The following is a 21386-nucleotide window of genomic DNA, read 5'->3' as shown; positions in this document are numbered from 1 at the left end:
TAACGCGCGAGAAATTGTAAGTAAACGTCGTATTTACATATCTGCCACTGTGCAGGAGAATCCGTATAGGTGTTCGAGTGTTCGATACGTAACGCGTGAGAAATTGTATGTAAACGCCGTATTTACAAATCTGCCACTGTGCAGTAGAATCCGTATAGTTGTTCGAGTGTTCGAAACGTAACGCGCGAGAAATTGTAAGTAAACGCCGTATTTACATATCTGCCACTGTGCAGGAGAATCCGTATAGGTGTTCGAGTGTTCGAAACGTAACGCGCGAGAAATTGTAAGTAAACGTCGTATTTACATATCTGCCACTGTGCAGGAGAATCCGTATAGGTGTTCGAGTGTTCGATACGTAACGCGGGAGAAATTGTATGTAAACGCCGTATTTACATATCGGCCACTGTGCAGGAGAATCCGTATAGCTGTTCGAGTGTGCGAAACGTAACGCGCAAGAAATTGTAAGTAAACGCCGTATTTAAATATCTGCCACTGTGCAGGAGAATCCGTATAGCTGTTCTAGTGTTCGAAACGTAACGCGCGAGAAATTGTAGGTAAACGCCGTATTTACATATCTACCACTGTGCAGGAGAATCCGTATAGGTGTTCGAGTGTTCGAAACGTAACGCGCAAGAAATTGTAGGTAAACGTCGTATTTACTTATCTGCCACTGTGCAGGAGAATCCATATAGGTGTTCGAGTGTTCGAAACGTAACGCGCGAGAAATTGTAAGTAAACGCCGTATTTACTTATCTGCCACTGTGCAGGAGAATCCGTATTGGCGTTCGAGTGTTCGAAACGTAACGCGTGAGAAATTGTAAGTAAACGCCGTATTTACATATCTGCCACTGTCCAGGAGAACCCGTATTGGTGTTCGAGTGTTCGAACCGTAACGCGCGAGAAATTGTAAGTAAACGCCGTATTTACATGTCTGCCACTGTGCAGGAGAATCCGTATAGGTGTTCGAGTGTTCGAACCGTAACGCGCGAGAAATGGTAGGTAAACACCGTATTTACATATCTGCCACTGTGCAGGAGAATCCGTATACGTGTTCGAGTGTTCGAACCGTAACGCGCGAGAAATTGTAAGTAAACGCCGTATTTACATATCTGCCACTGTGCAGGAGAATCCATATAGGTGTTCGAGTGTTCGAAACGTAACGCGCGAGAAATTGTAAGTAAACGCCGTATTTACATATCTGCCACTGTGCAGGAGAATCCGTATAGGTGTTCGAGTGTTCGAAACGTAACGCGCGAGAAATTGTAAGTAAACGCCGTATTTACATATCTGCCATTGTGCAGGAGAATCCGTATAGGTGTTCGAGTGTTCGAAACGAAACGCGCGAGAAATTGTAAGTAAACGCCGTATTTACATATCTGCCTCTGTGCAGGAGAATCCGTATAGGTGTTCGAGTGTTCGAAACGTAACGCGCGAGAAATTATAAGTAAACGCCGTATTTACGTATCTGCCACTGTGTAGGAGAATGCGTATAGGTGTTCGAATGCTCGAACCGTAACGCCAGAGAAATTCTAAGTAAACGCCGTAATTACATATCTGCCACTGTGCAGGAGAATCCGTATAGGTGTTCGAGTGTTCGAATCGTAAGGCGCGAGAAATTGTAAGTAAAAGCCGTATTTACATATCTGCCACTGTGCAGGAGAATCCGTATAGGTGTTCGAGTGTTCGAAACGTAACGCGTGAGAAATTGTAAGTAAACGTCGTATTTACATATCTGCCACTGTGCAGGAGAATCCGTATAGGTGTTCGAGTGTGCAAATCGTAACGCGCGAGAAATTGTAAGTAAACGCCGTATTTACATATCTTCCACTGTGCAGGAGAATCCGTATAGGTGTTCGAGTGTTCGAAACGTAACGCGTGAGAAATTGTAAGTAAACGCCGTATTTACATATCTGCCACTGTGCAGGAGAATCCGTATAGGTGTTCGAGTGTTCGAACCGTAACGCGCGAGAAATTGTAAGTAAAAGCCGTATTTACATATCTGCCACTGTGCAGGAGAATCCGTATAGGTGTTCGAGTGTTCGAAACGTAACGCGCGAGAAATTGTAAGTAAACGTCGTATTTACATATCTGCCACTGTGCAGGAGAATCCGTATAGGTGTTCGAGTGTTCGAAACGTAACGCGCGAGAAATTGTAAGTAAACGTCGTATTTACATATCTGCCACTGTGCAGGAGAATCCGTATAGGTGTTCGAGTGTGCCAAACGTAACGCGCGAGAAATTGTAAGTAAACGCCGTATTTACATATCTGCCACTGTGCAGGAGAATCCGTATAGGTGTTCGAGTGTTCGAAACGTAACGCGCGAGAAATTGTAAGTAAACGTCGTATTTACATATCTGCCACTGTGCAGGAGAATCCGTATAGGTGTTCGAGTGTTCGATACGTAACGCGTGAGAAATTGTATGTAAACGCCGTATTTACATATCTGCCACTGTGCAGGAGAATCCGTATAGCTGTTCGAGTGTTCGAAACGTAACGCGCGAGAACTTGTAAGTAAACGCCGTATTTACATATCTGCCACTGTGCAGGAGAATCCGTATAGGGGTTCGACTGTTCGAAACGTAACGCGCGAGAAATTGTAAGTAAACGTCGTATTTACATATCTGCCACTGTGCAGGAGAATCCGTATAGGTGTTCGAGTGTTCGATACGTAACGCGGGAGAAATTGTATGTAAACGCCGTATTTACATATCTGCCACTGTGCAGGAGAATCCGTATAGCTGTTCGAGTGTGCGAAACGTAACGCGCGAGAAATTGTAAGTAAACGCCGTATTTACATATCTGCCACTGTGCAGGAGAATCCGTATAGCTGTTCTAGTGTTCGAAACGTAACGCGCGAGAAATTGTAGGTAAACGCCGTATTTACATATCTGCCACTGTGCAGGAGAATCCGTATAGGTGTTCGAGTGTTCGAAACGTAACGCGCAAGAAATTGTAGGTAAACGCCGTATTTACTTATTTGCCACTGTGCAGGAGAATCCGTATAGGTGTTCGAGTGTTCGAAACGTAACGCGCGAGAAATTGTAAGTAAACGCCGTATTTACTTATCTGCCACTGTGCAGGACAATCCGTATTGGTGTTCGAGTGTTCGAAACGTAACGCGTGAGAAATTGTAAGTAAACGCCGTATTTACATATCTGCCACTGTCCAGGAGAATCCGTATTAGTGTTCGAGTGTTCGAACCGTAACGCGTGAGAAATTGTAAGTAAACGCCGTATTTACATGTCTGCCACTGTGCAGGAGAATCCGTATAGGTGTTCGAGTGTTCGAACCGTAACGCGCGAGAAATGGTATGTAAACCCCGTATTTACATATCTGCCACTGTGCAGGAGAATCCGTATACGTGTTCGAGTGTTCGAACCGTAACGCGCGAGAAATTGTAAGTAAACGTCGTATTTAGATATCTGCCACTGTGCAGGAGAATCCGTATAGGTGTTCGAGTGTTCGAAACGTAACGCGCGAGAAATCGTAAGTAAACGCCGTATTTACATATCTGCCTCTGTGCAGGAGAATCCGTATAGGTGTTCGAGTGTTCGAAACATAACGCGCGAGAAATTATAAGTAAACGCCATATTTACGTATCTGCCACTGTGCAGGAGAATGCGTATAGGTGTTCGAATGCTCGAACCGTAACGCGGGAGAAATTCTAAGTAAATTCCGTAATTACATATCTGCCACTGTGCAGGAGAATCCGTATAGGTGTTCGAGTGTTCGAATCGTAAGGCGCGAGAAATGGTAAGTAAAAGCCGTATTTACATATCTACCACTGTGCAGGAGAATCCGTATAGGTGTTCGAGTGTTCGAAACGTAACGCGTGAGAAATTGTAAGTAAACGTCGTATTTACATATCTGCCACTGTGCAGAAGAATCCGTATAGGTGTTCGTGTGTGCAAATCGTAACGCGCGAGAAATTGTAAGTAAACGCCGTATTTACATATCTGCCACTGTGCAGGAGAATCCGTATAGGTGTTCGAGTGTTCGAAACGTAACGCGCGAGAAATTGTAAGTAAACGTCGTATTTACATGTCTGCCACTGTGCAGGAGAATCCGTATAGGTGTTCGAGTGTTCGATACGTAACGCGTGAGAAATTGTATGTAAACGCCGTATTTACATATCTGCCACTGTGCAGGAGAATCCGTATAGGTGTTCGAGTGTTCGAAACGTAACGCGCGAGAAATTGTAAGTAAACGCCGGATTTACATATCTGCCACTGTGCAGGAGAATCCGTATAGGTGTTCGAGTGTTCGAAACGTAACGCGCGAGAAATTGTAAGTACACGCCGTATTTACATATCTGCCATTGTGCAGGAGAATCCGTACAGGTGTTCGAGTGTGCCAAACGTAACGCGCGAGAAATTGTAAGTAAACGCCGTATTTACATATCTGCCACTGTGCAGGAGAATCCGTATAGGTGTTCGAGTGTTCGAAACGTAACGCGCGAGAAATTGTAAGTAAACGTCGTATTTACATATCTGCCACTGTGCAGGAGAATCCGTATAGCTGTTCGAGTGTTCGAAACGTAACGCGCGAGAAATTGTAAGTAAACGCCGTATTTACATATCTGCCACTGTGCAGGAGAATCCGTATAGGTGTTCGAGTGTTCGAAACGTAACGCGCGAGAAATTGTAAGTACACGCCGTATTTACATATCTGCCAGTGTGCAGGAGAATCCGTACAGGTGTTCGAGTGTTCGAAACGTAACGCGCGAGAAATTGTAAGTAAACGCCGTATTTACATATCTGCCTCTGTGCAGGAGAATCCGTATAGGTGTTCGAGTGTTCGAAACGTAACGCGCGAGAAATTATAAGTAAACGCCGTATTTACGTATCTGCCACTGTGCAGGAGAATGCGTATAGGTGTTCGAATGCTCGAACCGTAACGCTGGAGAAATTCTAAGTAAACGCCGTAATTACATATCTGCCACTGTGCAGGAGAATCCGTATAGGTGTTCGAGTGTTCGAATCGTAAGGCGCGAGAAATTGTAAGTAAAAGCCGTATTTACATATCTGCCACTGTGCAGGAGAATCCGTATAGGTGTTCGAGTGTTCGAAACGTAACGCGTGAGAAATTGTAAGTAAACGTCGTATTTACATATCTGCCACTGTGCAGGAGAATCCGTATAGGTGTTCGAGTGTGCAAATCGTAACGCGCGAGAAATTGTAAGTAAACGCCGTATTTACATATCTGCCACTGTGCAGGAGAATCCGTATAGGTGTTCGAGTGTTCGAAACGTAACGCGCGAGAAATTGTAAGTAAACGTCGTATTTACATATCTGCCACTGTGCAGGAGAATCCGTATAGGTGTTCGAGTGTTCGATACGTAACGCGTGAGAAATTGTATGTAAACGCCGTATTTACATATCTGCCACTGTGCAGGAGAATCCGTATAGGTGTTCGAGTGTTCGAAACGTAACGCGCGAGAAATTGTAAGTAAACGCCGGATTTACATATCTGCCACTGTGCAGCAGAATCCGTATAGGTGTTCGAGTGTTCGAAACGTAACGCGCGAGAAATTGTAAGTAAACGTCGTATTTACATATCTGCCACTGTGCAGGAGAATCCGTATAGGTGTTCAAGTGTGCCAAACGTAACGCGCGAGAAATTGTAAGTAAACACCGTATTTACATATCTGCCACTGTGCAGGAGAATCCGTATAGGTGTTCGAGTGTTCGAAACGTAACGCGCGAGAAATTGTAAGTAAACGTCGTATTTACATATCTGCCACTGTGCAGGAGAATCCGTATAGCTGTTCGAGTGTTCGAAACGTAACGCGCGAGAAATTGTAAGTAAACGTCGTATTTACATATCTGCCACTGTGCAGGAGAATCCGTATAGGTGTTCGAGTGTGCCAAACGTAACGCGCGAGAAATTGTAAGTAAACGCCGTATTTACATATCTGCCACTGTGCAGGAGAATCCGTATAGGTGTTCGAGTGTTCGAAACGTAACGCGCGAGAAATTGTAAGTAAACGTCGTATTTACATATCTGCCACTGTGCAGGAGAATCCGTATAGGTGTTCGAGTGTTCGATACGTAACGCGTGAGAAATTGTATGTAAACGCCGTATTTACATATCTGCCACTGTGCAGGAGAATCCGTATAGCTGTTCGAGTGTTCGAAACGTAACGCGCGAGAACTTGTAAGTAAACGCCGTATTTACATATCTGCCACTGTGCAGGAGAATCCGTATAGGGGTTCGACTGTTCGAAACGTAACGCGCGAGAAATTGTAAGTAAACGTCGTATTTACATATCTGCCACTGTGCAGGAGAATCCGTATAGGTGTTCGGGTGTTCGATACGTAACGCGGGAGAAATTGTATGTAAACGCCGTATTTACATATCTGCCACTGTGCAGGAGAATCCGTATAGCTGTTCGAGTGTGCGAAACGTAACGCGCGAGAAATTGTAAGTAAACGCCGTATTTACATATCTGCCACTGTGCAGGAGAATCCGTATAGCTGTTCTAGTGTTCGAAACGTAACGCGCGAGAAATTGTAGGTAAACGCCGTATTTACATATCTGCCACTGTGCAGGAGAATCCGTATAGGTGTTCGAGTGTTCGAAACTTAACGCGCAAGAAATTTTAGGTAAACGCCGTATTTACTTATTTGCCACTGTGCAGGAGAATCCGTATAGGTGTTCGAGTGTTCGAAACGTAACGCGCGAGAAATTGTAAGTAAACGCCGTATTTACTTATCTGCCACTGTGCAGGACAATCCGTATTGGTGTTCGAGTGTTCGAAACGTAACGCGTGAGAAATTGTAAGTAAACGCCGTATTTACATATCTGCCACTGTCCAGGAGAATCCGTATTAGTGTTCGAGTGTTCGAACCGTAACGCGTGAGAAATTGTAAGTAAACGCCGTATTTACATGTCTGCCACTGTGCAGGAGAATCCGTATAGGTGTTCGAGTGTTCGAACCGTAACGCGCGAGAAATGGTAGGTAAACACCGTATTTACATATCTGCCACTGTGCAGGAGAATCCGTATACGTGTTCGAGTGTTCGAACCGTAACGCGCGAGAAATTGTAAGTAAACGTCGTATTTAGATATCTGCCACTGTGCAGGAGAATCCGTATAGGTGTTCGAGTGTTCGAAACGTAACGCGCGAGAATTTGTAAGTAAACGCCGTATTTACATATCTGCCTCTGTGCAGGAGAATCCGTATAGGTGTTCGAGTGTTCGAAACATAACGCGCGAGAAATTATAAGTAAACGCCATATTTACGTATCTGCCACTGTGCAGGAGAATGCGTATAGGTGTTCGAATGCTCGAACCGTAACGCGGGAGAAATTCTAAGTAAATTCCGTAATTACATATCTGCCACTGTGCAGGAGAATCCGTATAGGTGTTCGAGTGTTCGAATCGTAAGGCGCGAGAAATGGTAAGTAAAAGCCGTATTTACATATCTACCACTGTGCAGGAGAATCCGTATAGGTGTTCGAGTGTTCGAAACGTAACTCGTGAGAAATTGTAAGTAAACGTCGTATTTACATATCTGCCACTGTGCAGGAGAATCCGTATAGGTGTTCGAGTGTGCAAATCGTAACGCGCGAGAAATTGTAAGTAAACGCCGTATTTACATATCTGCCACTGTGCAGGAGAATCCGTATAGGTGTTCGAGTGTTCGAAACGTAACGCGCGAGAAATTGTAAGTAAACGTCGTATTTACATGTCTGCCACTGTGCAGGAGAATCCGTATAGGTGTTCGAGTGTTCGATACGTAACGCGTGAGAAATTGTATGTAAACGCCGTATTTACATATCTGCCACTGTGCAGGAGAATCCGTATAGGTGTTCGAGTGTTCGAAACGTAACGCGCGAGAAATTGTAAGTAAACGCCGGATTTACATATCTGCCACTGTGCAGGAGAATCCGTATAGGTGTTCGAGTGTTCGAAACGTAACGCGCGAGAAATTGTAAGTACACGCCGTATTTACATATCTGCCATTGTGCAGGAGAATCCGTACAGGTGTTCGAGTGTGCCAAACGTAACGCGCGAGAAATTGTAAGTAAACGCCGTATTTACATATCTGCCACTGTGCAGGAGAATCCGTATAGGTGTTCGAGTGTTCGAAACGTAACGCGCGAGAAATTGTAAGTAAACGTCGTATTTACATATCTGCCACTGTGCAGGAGAATCCGTATAGGTGTTCGAGTGTTCGAAACGTAACGCGCGAGAAATTGTAAGTAAACGCCGTATTTACATATCTGCCACTGTGCAGGAGAATCCGTATAGGTGTTCGAGTGTTCGAAACTTAACGCGCGAGAAATTGTAAGTACACGCCGTATTTACATATCTGCCATTGTGCAGGAGAATCCGTACAGGTGTTCGAGTGTTCGAAACGTAACGCGCGAGAAATTGTAAGTAAACGCCGTATTTACATATCTGCCTCTGTGCAGGAGAATCCGTATAGGTGTTCGAGTGTTCGAAACGTAACGCGCGAGAAATTATAAGTAAACGCCGTATTTACGTATCTGCCACTGTGCAGGAGAATGCGTATAGGTGTTCGAATGCTCGAACCGTAACGCTGGAGAAATTCTAATTAAACACCGTAATTATATATCTGCCACTGTGCAGGAGAATCCGTATAGGTGTTCGAGTGTTCGAAACGTAACGCGCGAGAAATTGTAAGTAAACGTCGTATTTACATATCTGCCACTGTGCAGGAGAATCCGTATAGGTGTTCGAGTGTTCGATACGTAACGCGCGAGAAATTGTAAGTAAACGCCGTATTTACATATCTGCCACTGTGCAGGAGAATCCGTATAGGTGTTCGAGTGTTCGATACGTAACGCGTGAGAAATTGTATGTAAACGCCGTATTTACATATCTGCCACTGTGCAGGAGAATCCGTATAGGTGTTCGAGTGTTCGATACGTAACGCGCGAGAAATTGTAAGTAAACGCCGGATTTACATATCTGCCACTGTGCAGGAGAATCCGTATAGGTGTTCGAGTGTTCGAAACGTAACGCGCGAGAAATTGTAAGTAAACGTCGTATTTACATATCTGCCACTGTGCAGGAGAATCCGTATAGGTGTTCGAGTGTGCCAAACGTAACGCGCGAGAAATTGTAAGTAAACGCCGTATTTACATATCTGCCACTGTGCAGGAGAATCCGTATAGGTGTTCGAGTGTTCGAAACGTAACGCGCGAGAAATTGTAAGTAAACGTCGCATTTACATATCTGCCACTGTGCAGGAGAATCCGTATAGGTGTTCGAGTGTTCGAAACGTAACGCGCGAGAAATTGTAAGTAAACGCCGTATTTACATATCTGCCACTGTGCAGGAGAATCCGTATAGGTGTTCGAGTGTTCGAAACTTAAGGCGTGAGAAATTGTAAGTAAACGCCGTATTTACATATCTGCCACTGTGCAGGAGAATCCGTATAGGTGTTCGAGTGTTCGAACCGTAACGCGCGAGAAATTGTAAGTAAAAGCCGTATTTACATATCTGCCACTGTGCAGGAGAATCCGTATAGGTGTTCGAGTGTTCGAAACGTAACGCGCGAGAAATTGTAAGTAAACGTCGTATTTACATATCTGCCACTGTGCAGGAGAATCCGTATAGGTGTTCGAGTGTTCGATACGTAACGCGTGAGAAATTGTATGTAAACGCCGTATTTACATATCTGCCACTGTGCAGGAGAATCCGTATAGCTGTTCGAGTGTTCGAAACGTAACGCGCGAGAAATTGTAAGTAAACGCCGTATTTACATATCTGCCACTGTGCAGGAGAATCCGTATAGGTGTTCGAGTGTTCGAAACGTAACGCGCGAGAAATTGTAAGTAAACGTCGTATTTACATATCTGCCACTGTGCAGGAGAATCCGTATAGGTGTTCGAGTGTTCGAAACGTAACGCGCGAGAAATTGTAAGTAAACGTCGTATTTACATATCTGCCACTGTGCAGGAGAATCCGTATAGGTGTTCGAGTGTTCGATACGTACGGCGTGAGAAATTGTATGTAAACGCCGTATTTACATATCTGCCACTGTGCAGGAGAATCCGTATAGCTGTTCGAGTGTGCGAAACGTAACGCGCGAGAAATTGTAAGTAAACGCCGTATTTACATATCTGCCACTGTGCAGGAGAATCCGTATAGGTGTTCGAGTGTTCGAAACGTAACGCGCGAGAAATTATAAGTAAACGCCGTATTTACGTATCTGCCACTGTGCAGGAGAATCCGTATAGCTGTTCTAGTGTTCGAAACGTAACGCGCGAGAAATTGTAGGTAAACGCCGTATTTACATATCTGCCACTGTGCAGGAGAATCCGTATAGGTGTTCGAGTGTTCGAAACGTAACGCGCAAGAAATTGTAGGTAAACGTCGTATTTACATATCTGCCACTGTGCAGGAGAATCCGTATAGGTGTTCGAGTGTTCGAAACGTAACGCGCGAGAAATTGTAAGTAAACGTCGTATTTACATATCTGCCTCTGTGCAGGAGAATCCGTATAGGTGTTCGAGTGTTCGAAACGTAACGCGCGAGAAATTGTAAGTAAACGCCGTATTTACGTATCTGCCACTGTGCAGGAGAATCCGTATAGCTGTTCGAGTGTTCGAAACGTAACGCGCGAGAAATTATAAGTAAACGCCGTATTTACTTATCTGCCACTGTGCAGGAGAATCCGTATTGGTGTTCGAGTGTTCGAAACGTAACGCGTGAGAAATCGTAAGTAAACGCCGTATTTACATATCTGCCTCTGTGCAGGAGAATCCGTATAGGTGTTCGAGTGTTCGAAACGTAACGCGCGAGAAATTATAAGTAAACGCCGTATTTACGTATCTGCCACTGTGCAGGAGAATCCGTATAGCTGTTCTAGTGTTCGAAACGTAACGCGCGAGAAATTGTAGGTAAACGCCGTATTTACATATCTGCCACTGTGCAAGAGAATCCGTATAGGTGTTCGAGTGTTCGAAACGTAACGCGCAAGAAATTGTAGGTAAACGTCGTATTTACATATCTGCCACTGTGCAGGAGAATCCGTATAGGTGTTCGAGTGTTCGAAACGTAACGCGCGAGAAATTGTAAGTAAACGCCGTATTTACATATCTGCCATTGTGCAGGAGAATCCGTACAGGTGTTCGAGTGTTCGAAACGTAACGCGCGAGAAATTGTAAGTAAACGCCGTATTTACATATCTGCCTCTGTGCAGGAGAATCCGTATAGGTGTTCGAGTGTTCGAAACGTAACGCGCGAGAAATTGTAAGTAAACGTCGTATTTACATATCTGCCACTGTGCAGGAGAATCCGTATAGGTGTTCGAGTGTGCCAAACGTAACGCGCGAGAAATTGTAAGTAAACGCCGTATTTACATATCTGCCACTGTGCAGGAGAATCCGTATAGGTGTTCGAGTGTTCGAAACGTAACGCGCGAGAAATTGTAAGTAAACGTCGTATTTACATATCTGCCACTGTGCAGGAGAATCCGTATAGGTGTTCGAGTGTTCGAAACGTAACGCGCGAGAAATTGTAAGTAAACGCCGTATTTACATATCTGCCACTGTGCAGGAGAATCCGTATAGGTGTTCGAGTGTTCGAAACTTAAGGCGTGAGAAATTGTAAGTAAACGCCGTATTTACATATCTGCCACTGTGCAGGAGAATCCGTATAGGTGTTCGAGTGTTCGAACCGTAACGCGCGAGAAATTGTAAGTAAAAGCCGTATTTACATATCTGCCACTGTGCAGGAGAATCCGTATAGGTGTTCGAGTGTTCGAAACGTAACGCGCGAGAAATTGTAAGTAAACGTCGTATTTACATATCTGCCACTGTGCAGGAGAATCCGTATAGGTGTTCGAGTGTTCGATACGTAACGCGTGAGAAATTGTATGTAAACGCCGTATTTACATATCTGCCACTGTGCAGGAGAATCCGTATAGCTGTTCGAGTGTTCGAAACGTAACGCGCGAGAAATTGTAAGTAAACGCCGTATTTACATATCTGCCACTGTGCAGGAGAATCCGTATAGGTGTTCGAGTGTTCGAAACGTAACGCGCGAGAAATTGTAAGTAAACGTCGTATTTACATATCTGCCACTGTGCAGGAGAATCCGTATAGGTGTTCGAGTGTTCGAAACGTAACGCGCGAGAAATTGTAAGTAAACGTCGTATTTACATATCTGCCACTGTGCAGGAGAATCCGTATAGGTGTTCGAGTGTTCGATACGTAAGGCGTGAGAAATTGTATGTAAACGCCGTATTTACATATCTGCCACTGTGCAGGAGAATCCGTATAGCTGTTCGAGTGTGCGAAACGTAACGCGCGAGAAATTGTAAGTAAACGCCGTATTTACATATCTGCCACTGTGCAGGAGAATCCGTATAGGTGTTCGAGTGTTCGAAACGTAACGCGCGAGAAATTATAAGTAAACGCCGTATTTACGTATCTGCCACTGTGCAGGAGAATCCGTATAGCTGTTCTAGTGTTCGAAACGTAACGCGCGAGAAATTGTAGGTGAACGCCGTATTTACATATCTGCCACTGTGCAGGAGAATCCGTATAGGTGTTCGAGTGTTCGAAACGTAACGCGCAAGAAATTGTAGGTAAACGTCGTATTTACATATCTGCCACTGTGCAGGAGAATCCGTATAGGTGTTCGAGTGTTCGAAACGTAACGCGCGAGAAATTGTAAGTAAACGTCGTATTTACATATCTGCCTCTGTGCAGGAGAATCCGTATAGGTGTTCGAGTGTTCGAAACGTAACGCGCGAGAAATTGTAAGTAAACGCCGTATTTACGTATCTGCCACTGTGCAGGAGAATCCGTATAGCTGTTCGAGTGTTCGAAACGTAACGCGCGAGAAATTATAAGTAAACGCCGTATTTACTTATCTGCCACTGTGCAGGAGAATCCGTATTGGTGTTCGAGTGTTCGAAACGTAACGCGTGAGAAATCGTAAGTAAACGCCGTATTTACATATCTGCCTCTGTGCAGGAGAATCCGTATAGGTGTTCGAGTGTTCGAAACGTAACGCGCGAGAAATTATAAGTAAACGCCGTATTTACGTATCTGCCACTGAGCAGGAGAATCCGTATAGCTGTTCTAGTGTTCGAAACGTAACGCGCGAGAAATTGTAGGTAAACGCCGTATTTACATATCTGCCACTGTGCAAGAGAATCCGTATAGGTGTTCGAGTGTTCGAAACGTAACGCGCAAGAAATTGTAGGTAAACGTCGTATTTACATATCTGCCACTGTGCAGGAGAATCCGTATAGGTGTTCGAGTGTTCGAAACGTAACGCGCGAGAAATTGTAAGTAAACGCCGTATTTACATATCTGCCATTGTGCAGGAGAATCCGTACAGGTGTTCGAGTGTTCGAAACGTAACGCGCGAGAAATTGTAAGTAAACGCCGTATTTACATATCTGCCTCTGTGCAGGAGAATCCGTATAGGTGTTCGAGTGTTCGAAACGTAACGCGCGAGAAATTGTAAGTAAACGTCGTATTTACATATCTGCCACTGTGCAGGAGAATCCGTATAGCTGTTCGAGTGTTCGAAACGTAACGCGCGAGAAATTGTAAGTAAACGCCGTATTTACATATCTGCCACTGTGCAGGAGAATCCGTATAGGTGTTCGAGTGTTCGAAACGTAACGCGCGAGAAATTGTAAGTACACGCCGTATTTACATATCTGCCATTGTGCAGGAGAATCCGTACAGGTGTTCGAGTGTTCGAAACGTAATGCGCGAGAAAATGTAAGTAAACGCCGTATTTACATATCTGCCTCTGTGCAGGAGAATCCGTATAGGTGTTCGAGTGTTCGAAACGTAACGCGCGAGAAATTATAAGTAAACGCCGTATTTACGTATCTGCCACTGTGCAGGAGAATGCGTATAGGTGTTCGAATGCTCGAACCGTAACGCTGGAGAAATTCTAAGTAAACACCGTAATTACATATCTGCCACTATGCAGGAGAATCCGTATAGGTGTTCGAGTGTTCGAATCGTAAGGCGCGAGAAATTGTAAGTAAAAGCCGTATTTACATATCTGCCACTGTGCAGGAGAATCCGTATAGGTGTTCGAGTGTTCGAAACGTAACGCGTGAGAAATTGTAAGTAAACGTCGTATTTACATATCTGCCACTGTGCAGGAGAATCCGTATAGGTGTTCGAGTGTGCAAATCGTAACGCGCGAGAAATTGTAAGTAAACGCCGTATTTACATATCTGCCACTGTGCAGGAGAATCCGTATAGGTGTTCGAGTGTTCGAAACGTAAGGCGTGAGAAATTGTAAGTAAACGCCGTATTTACATATCTGCCACTGTGCAGGAGAATCCGTATAGGTGTTCGAGTGTTCGAACCGTAACGCGCGAGAAATTGTAACTAAAAGCCGTATTTACATATCTGCCACTGTGCAGGAGAATCCGTATAGGTGTTCGAGTGTTCGAAACGTAACGCGCGAGAAATTGTAAGTAAACGTCGTATTTACATATCTGCCACTGTGCAGGAGAATCCGTATAGGTGTTCGAGTGTTCGATACGTAACGCGTGAGAAATTGTATGTAAACGCCGTATTTACATATTTGCCACTGTGCAGGAGAATCCGTATAGCTGTTCGAGTGTTCGAAACGTAACGCGCGAGAAATTGTAAGTAAACGCCGTATTTACATATCTGCCACTGTGCAGGAGAATCCGTATAGGTGTTCGAGTGTTCGAAACGTAACGCGCGAGAAATTGTAAGTAAACGTCGTATTTACATATCTGCCACTGTGCAGGAGAATCCGTATAGGTGTTCGAGTGTTCGAAACGTAACGCGCGAGAAATTGTAAGTAAACGCCGGATTTACATATCTGCCACTGTGCAGGAGAATCCGTATAGGTGTTCGAGTGTTCGATACGTAACGCGCGAGAAATTGTAAGTAAACGTCGTATTTACATATCTGCCACTGTGCAGGAGAATCCGTATAGCTGTTCGAGTGTGCCAAACGTAACGCGCGAGAAATTGTAAGTAAACGCCGTATTTACATATCTGCCACTGTGCAGGAGAATCCGTATAGGTGTTCGAGTGTTCGAAACGTAACGCGCGAGAAATTGTAAGTAAACGTCGTATTTACATATCTGCCACTGTGCAGGAGAATCCGTATAGCTGTTCGAGTGTTCGAAACGTAACGCGCGAGAAATTGTAAGTAAACGCCGTATTTACATATCTGCCTCTGTGCAGGAGAATCCGTATAGGTGTTCGAGTGTTCGAAACGTAACGCGCGAGAAATTATAAGTAAACGCCGTATTTACGTATCTGCCACTGTGCAGGAGAATGCGTATAGGTGTTCGAATGCTCGAACCGTAACGCTGGAGAAATTCTAAGTAAACACCGTAATTACATATCTGCCACTGTGCAGGAGAATCCGTATAGGTGTTCGAGTGTTCGAATCGTAAGGCGCGAGAAATTGTAAGTAAAAGCCGTATTTACATATCTGCCACTGTGCAGGAGAATCCGTATAGGTGTTCGAGTGTTCGAAACGTAACGCGTGAGAAATTGTAAGTAAACGTCGTATTTACATATCTGCCACTGTGCAGGAGAATCTGTATAGGTGTTCGAGTGTGCAAATCGTAACGCGCGAGAAATTGTAAGTAAACGCCGTATTTACATATCTGCCACTGTGCAGGAGAATCCGTATAGGTGTTCGAGTGTTCGAAACGTAAGGCGTGAGAAATTGTAAGTAAACGCCGTATTTACATATCTGCCACTGTGCAGGAGAATCCGTATAGGTGTTCGAGTGTTCGAACCGTAACGCGCGAGAAATTGTAAGTAAAAGCCGTATTTACATATCTGCCACTGTGCAGGAGAATCCGTATAGGTGTTCGAGTGTTCGAAACGTAACGCGCGAGAAATTGTAAGTAAACGTCGTATTTACATATCTGCCACTGTGCAGGAGAATCCGTATAGGTGTTCGAGTGTTCGATACGTAACGCGTGAGAAATTGTATGTAAACGCCGTATTTACATATCTGCCACTGTGCAGGAGAATCCGTATAGGTGTTCGAGTGTTCGAAACGTAACGCGCGAGAAATTGTAAGTAAACGCCGTATTTACATATCTGCCACTGTGCAGGAGAATCCGTATAGGTGTTCGAGTGTTCGAAACGTAACGCGCGAGAAATTGTAAGTAAACGTCGTATTTACATATCTGCCACTGTGCAGGAGAATCCGTATAGGTGTTCGAGTGTTCGAAACGTAACGCGCGAGAAATTGTAAGTAAACGTCGTATTTACATATCTGCCACTGTGCAGGAGAATCCGTATAGGTGTTCGAGTGTTCGATACGTAACGGGGGAGAAATTGTATGTAAACGCCGTATTTACATATCTGCCACTGTGCAGGAGAATCCGTATAGCTGTTCGAGTGTGCGAAACGTAACGCGCGAGAAATTGTAAGTAAACGCCGTATTTACATATCTGCCACTGTGCAGGAGAATCCGTATAGGTGTTCGAGTGTTCGAAACGTAACGCGCGAGAAATTATAAGTAAACGCCGTATTTACGTATCTGCCACTGTGCAGGAGAATCCGTATAGCTGTTCTAGTGTTCGAAACGTAACGCGCGAGAAATTGTAGGTAAACGCCGTATTTACATATCTGCCACTGTGCAGGAGAATCCGTATAGGTGTTCGAGTGTTCGAAACGTAACGCGCAAGAAATTGTAGGTAAACGTCGTATTTACATATCTGCCACTGTGCAGGAGAATCCGTATAGGTGTTCGAGTGTTCGAAACGTAACGCGTGAGAAATTGTAAGTAAACGCCGTATTTACATATCTGCCTCTGTGCAGGAGAATCCGTATAGGTGTTCGAGTGTATAGGTGTTCGAGTGTTCGAAACGTAACGCGCGAGAAATTGTAAGTAAACGCCGTATTTACATATCTGCCTCTGTGCAGGAGAATCCGTATAGGTGTTCGAGTGTTCGAAACGTAACGCGCGAGAAATTATAAGTAAACGCCGTATTTACGTATCTGCCACTGTGCAGGAGAATCCGTATAGCTGTTCGAGTGTTCGAAACGTAACGCGCGAGAAATTATAAGTAAACGCCGTATTTACTTATCTGCCACTGTGCAGGAGAATCCGTATTTGTGTTCGAGTGTTCGAAACGTAACGCGTGAGAAATTGTAAGTAAACGCCGTATTTACATATCTGCCTCTGTGCAGGAGAATCCGTATAGGTGTTCGAGTGTTCGAAACGTAACGCGCGAGAAATTATAAGTAAACGCCGTATTTACGTATCTGCCACTGTGCAGGAGAATCCGTATAGCTGTTCTAGTGTTCGAAACGTAACGCGCGAGAAATTGTAGGTAAACGCCGTATTTACATATCTGCCACTGTGCAGGAGAATCCGTATAGGTGTTCGAGTGTTCGAAACGTAACGCGCAAGAAATTGTAGGTAAACGTCGTATTTACATATCTGCCACTGTGCAGGAGAATCCGTATAGGTGTTCGAGTGTTCGAAACGTAACGCGCGAGAAATTGTAAGTAAACGCCGTATTTACATATCTGCCATTGTGCAGGACAATCCGTACAGGTGTTCGAGTGTTCGAAACGTAACGCGCGAGAAATTGTAAGTAAACGCCGTATTTACATATCTGCCTCTGTGCAGGAGAATCCGTATAGGTGTTCGAGTGTTCGAAACGTAACGCGCGAGAAATTATAAGTAAACGCCGTATTTACGTATCTGCCACTGTGCAGGAGAATGCGTATAGGTGTTCGAATGCTCGAACCGTAACGCTGGAGAAATTCTAAGTAAACACCGTAATTACATATCTGCCACTGTGCAGGAGAATCCGTATAGGTGTTCGAGTGTTCGAATCGTAAGGCGCGAGAAATTGTAAGTAAAAGCCGTATTTACATATCTGCCACTGTGCAGGAGAATCCATATAGGTGTTCGAGTGTTCGAAACGTAACGCGTGAGAAATTGTAAGTAAACGTCGTATTTACATATCTGCCACTGTGCAGGAGAATCCATATAGGTGTTCGAGTGTGCAAATCGTAACGCGCGAGAAATTGTAAGTAAACGCCGTATTTACATATCTGCCACTGTGCAGGAGAATCCGTATAGGTGTTCGAGTGTTCGAAACGTAACGCGTGAGAAATTGTAAGTAAACGCCGTATTTACATATCTGCCACTGTGCAGGAGAATCCGTATAGGTGTTCGAGTGTTCGAACCGTAACGCGCGAGAAATTGTAAGTAAAAGCCGTATTTACATATCTGCCACTGTGCAGGAGAATCCGTATAGGTGTTCGAGTGTTCGAAACGTAACGCGCGAGAAATTGTAAGTAAACGTCGTATTTACATATCTGCCACTGTGCAGGAGAATCCGTATAGGTGTTCGAGTGTTCGAATCGTAAGGCGCGAGAAATTGTATGTAAACGCCGTATTTACATATCTGCCACTGTGCAGGAGAATTCGTATAGCTGTTCGAGTGTTCGAAACGTAACGCGCGAGAAATTGTAAGTAAACGCCGTATTTACATATCTGCCACTGTGCAGGAGAATCCGTATAGGTGTTCGAGTGTTCGAAACGTAACGCGCGAGAAATTGTAAGTAAACGTCGTATTTACATATCTGCCACTGTGCAGGAGAATCCGTATAGGTGTTCGTGTGTTCGATACGTAACGCGGGAGAAATTGTATGTAAACGCCGTATTTACATATCTGCCACTGTGCAGGAGAATCCGTATAGCTGTTCGAGTGTGCGAAACGTAACGCGCGAGAAATTGTAAGTAAACGCCGTATTTACATATCTGCCACTGTGCAGGAGAATCCGTATAGCTGTTCTAGTGTTCGAAACGTAACGCGCGAGAAATTGTAGGTAAACGTCGTATTTACATATCTGCCACTGTGCAGGAGAATCCGTATAGGTGTTCGAGTGTTCGAAACGTAACGCGCGAGAAATTGTAAGTAAACGCCGTATTTACATATCTGCCATTGTGCAGGAGAATCCGTACAGGTGTACGAGTGTTCGAAACGTAACGCGCGAGAAATTGTAAGTAAACGCCGTATTTACATATCTGCCACTGTGCAGGAGAATCCGTATAGGTGTTCGAGTGTTCGAATCGTAAGGCGCGAGAAATTGTAAGTAAAAGCCGTATTTACATATCTGCCACTGTGCAGGAGAATCCGTATACGTGTTCGAGTGTTCGAAACGTAACGCGTGAGAAATTGTAAGTAAACGTCGTATTTACATATCTGCCACTGTGCAGGAGAATCCGTATAGGTGTTCGAGTGTGCAAATCGTAACGCGCGAGAAATTGTAAGTAAACGCCGTATTTACATATCTGCCACTGTGCAGGAGAATCCGTATAGGTGTTCGAGTGTTCGAAACGTAACGCGTGAGAAATTGTAAGTAAACGCCGTATTTACATATCTGCCACTGTGCAGGAGAATCCGTATAGGTGTTCGAGTGTTCGAACCGTAACGCGCGAGAAATTGTAAGTAAAAGCCGTATTTACATATCTGCCACTGTGCAGGAGAATCCGTATAGGTGTTCGAGTGTTCGAAACGTAACGCGCGAGAAATTGTAAGTAAACGTCGTATTTACATATCTGCCACTGTGCAGGAGAATCCGTATAGGTGTTCGAGTGTTCGAAACGTAACGCGCGAGAAATTGTAAGTAAACGTCGTATTTACATATCTGCCACTGTGCAGGAGAATCCGTATAGGTGTTCGAGTGTTCGATACGTAACGCGTGAGAAATTGTATGTAAACGCCGTATTTACATATTTGCCACTGTGCAGGAGAATCCGTATAGCTGTTCGAGTGTTCGAAACGTAACGCGCGAGAAATTGTAAGTAAACGCCGTATTTACATATCTGCCACTGTGCAGGAGAATCCGTATAGGTGTTCGAGTGTTCGAAACGTAACGCGCGAGAAATTGTAAGTAAACGTCGTATTTACATATCTGCCACTGTGCAGGAGAATCCGTATAGGTGTTCGAGTGTTCGAAACGTAACGCGCGAGAAATTGTAAGTAAACGCCGGATTTACATATCTGCCACTGTGCAGGAGAATCCGTATAGGTGTTCGAGTGTTCGATACGTAACGCGCGAGAAATTGTAAGTAAACGTCGTATTTACATATCTGCCACTGTGCAGGAGAATCCGTATAGCTGTTCGAGTGTGCCAAACGTAACGCGCGAGAAATTGTAAGTAAACGCCGTATTTACATATCTGCCACTGTGCAGGAGAATCCGTATAGGTGTTCGAGTGTTCGAAACGTAACGCGCGAGAAATTGTAAGTAAACGTCGTATTTACATATCTGCCACTGTGCAGGAGAATCCGTATAGCTGTTCGAGTGTTCGAAACGTAACGCGCGAGAAATTGTAAGTAAACGCCGTATTTACATATCTGCCTCTGTGCAGGAGAATCCGTATAGGTGTTCGAGTGTTCGAAACGTAACGCGCGAGAAATTATAAGTAAACGCCGTATTTACGTATCTGCCACTGTGCAGGAGAATGCGTATAGGTGTTCGAATGCTCGAACCGTAACGCTGGAGAAATTCTAAGTAAACACCGTAATTACATATCTGCCACTGTGCAGGAGAATCCGTATAGGTGTTCGAGTGTTCGAATCGTAAGGCGCGAGAAATTGTAAGTAAAAGCCGTATTTACATATCTGCCACTGTGCAGGAGAATCCGTATAGGTGTTCGAGTGTTCGAAACGTAACGCGTGAGAAATTGTAAGTAAACGTCGTATTTACATATCTGCCACTGTGCAGGAGAATCTGTATAGGTGTTCGAGTGTGCAAATCGTAACGCGCGAGAAATTGTAAGTAAACGCCGTATTTACATATCTGCCACTGTGCAGGAGAATCCGTATAGGTGTTCGAGTGTTCGAAACGTAAGGCGTGAGAAATTGTAAGTAAACGCCGTATTTACATATCTGCCACTGTGCAGGAGAATCCGTATAGGTGTTCGAGTGTTCGAACCGTAACGCGCGAGAAATTGTAAGTAAAAGCCGTATTTACATATCTGCCACTGTGCAGGAGAATCCGTATAGGTGTTCGAGTGTTCGAAACGTAACGCGCGAGAAATTGTAAGTAAACGTCGTATTTACATATCTGCCACTGTGCAGGAGAATCCGTATAGGTGTTCGAGTGTTCGATACGTAACGCGTGAGAAATTGTATGTAAACGCCGTATTTACATATCTGCCACTGTGCAGGAGAATCCGTATAGGTGTTCGAGTGTTCGAAACGTAACGCGCGAGAAATTGTAAGTAAACGCCGTATTTACATATCTGCCACTGTGCAGGAGAATCCGTATAGGTGTTCGAGTGTTCGAAACGTAACGCGCGAGAAATTGTAAGTAAACGTCGTATTTACATATCTGCCACTGTGCAGGAGAATCCGTATAGGTGTTCGAGTGTTCGAAACGTAACGCGCGA

Source organism: Camellia sinensis, unplaced genomic scaffold (genome assembly GCF_055761805.1).
Source record: "Camellia sinensis isolate YWXY unplaced genomic scaffold, ASM5576180v1 Unanchor11, whole genome shotgun sequence".
Taxonomy (NCBI): Eukaryota; Viridiplantae; Streptophyta; class Magnoliopsida; order Ericales; family Theaceae; genus Camellia; species Camellia sinensis.
This window is presented reverse-complemented; position numbering follows the sequence as displayed.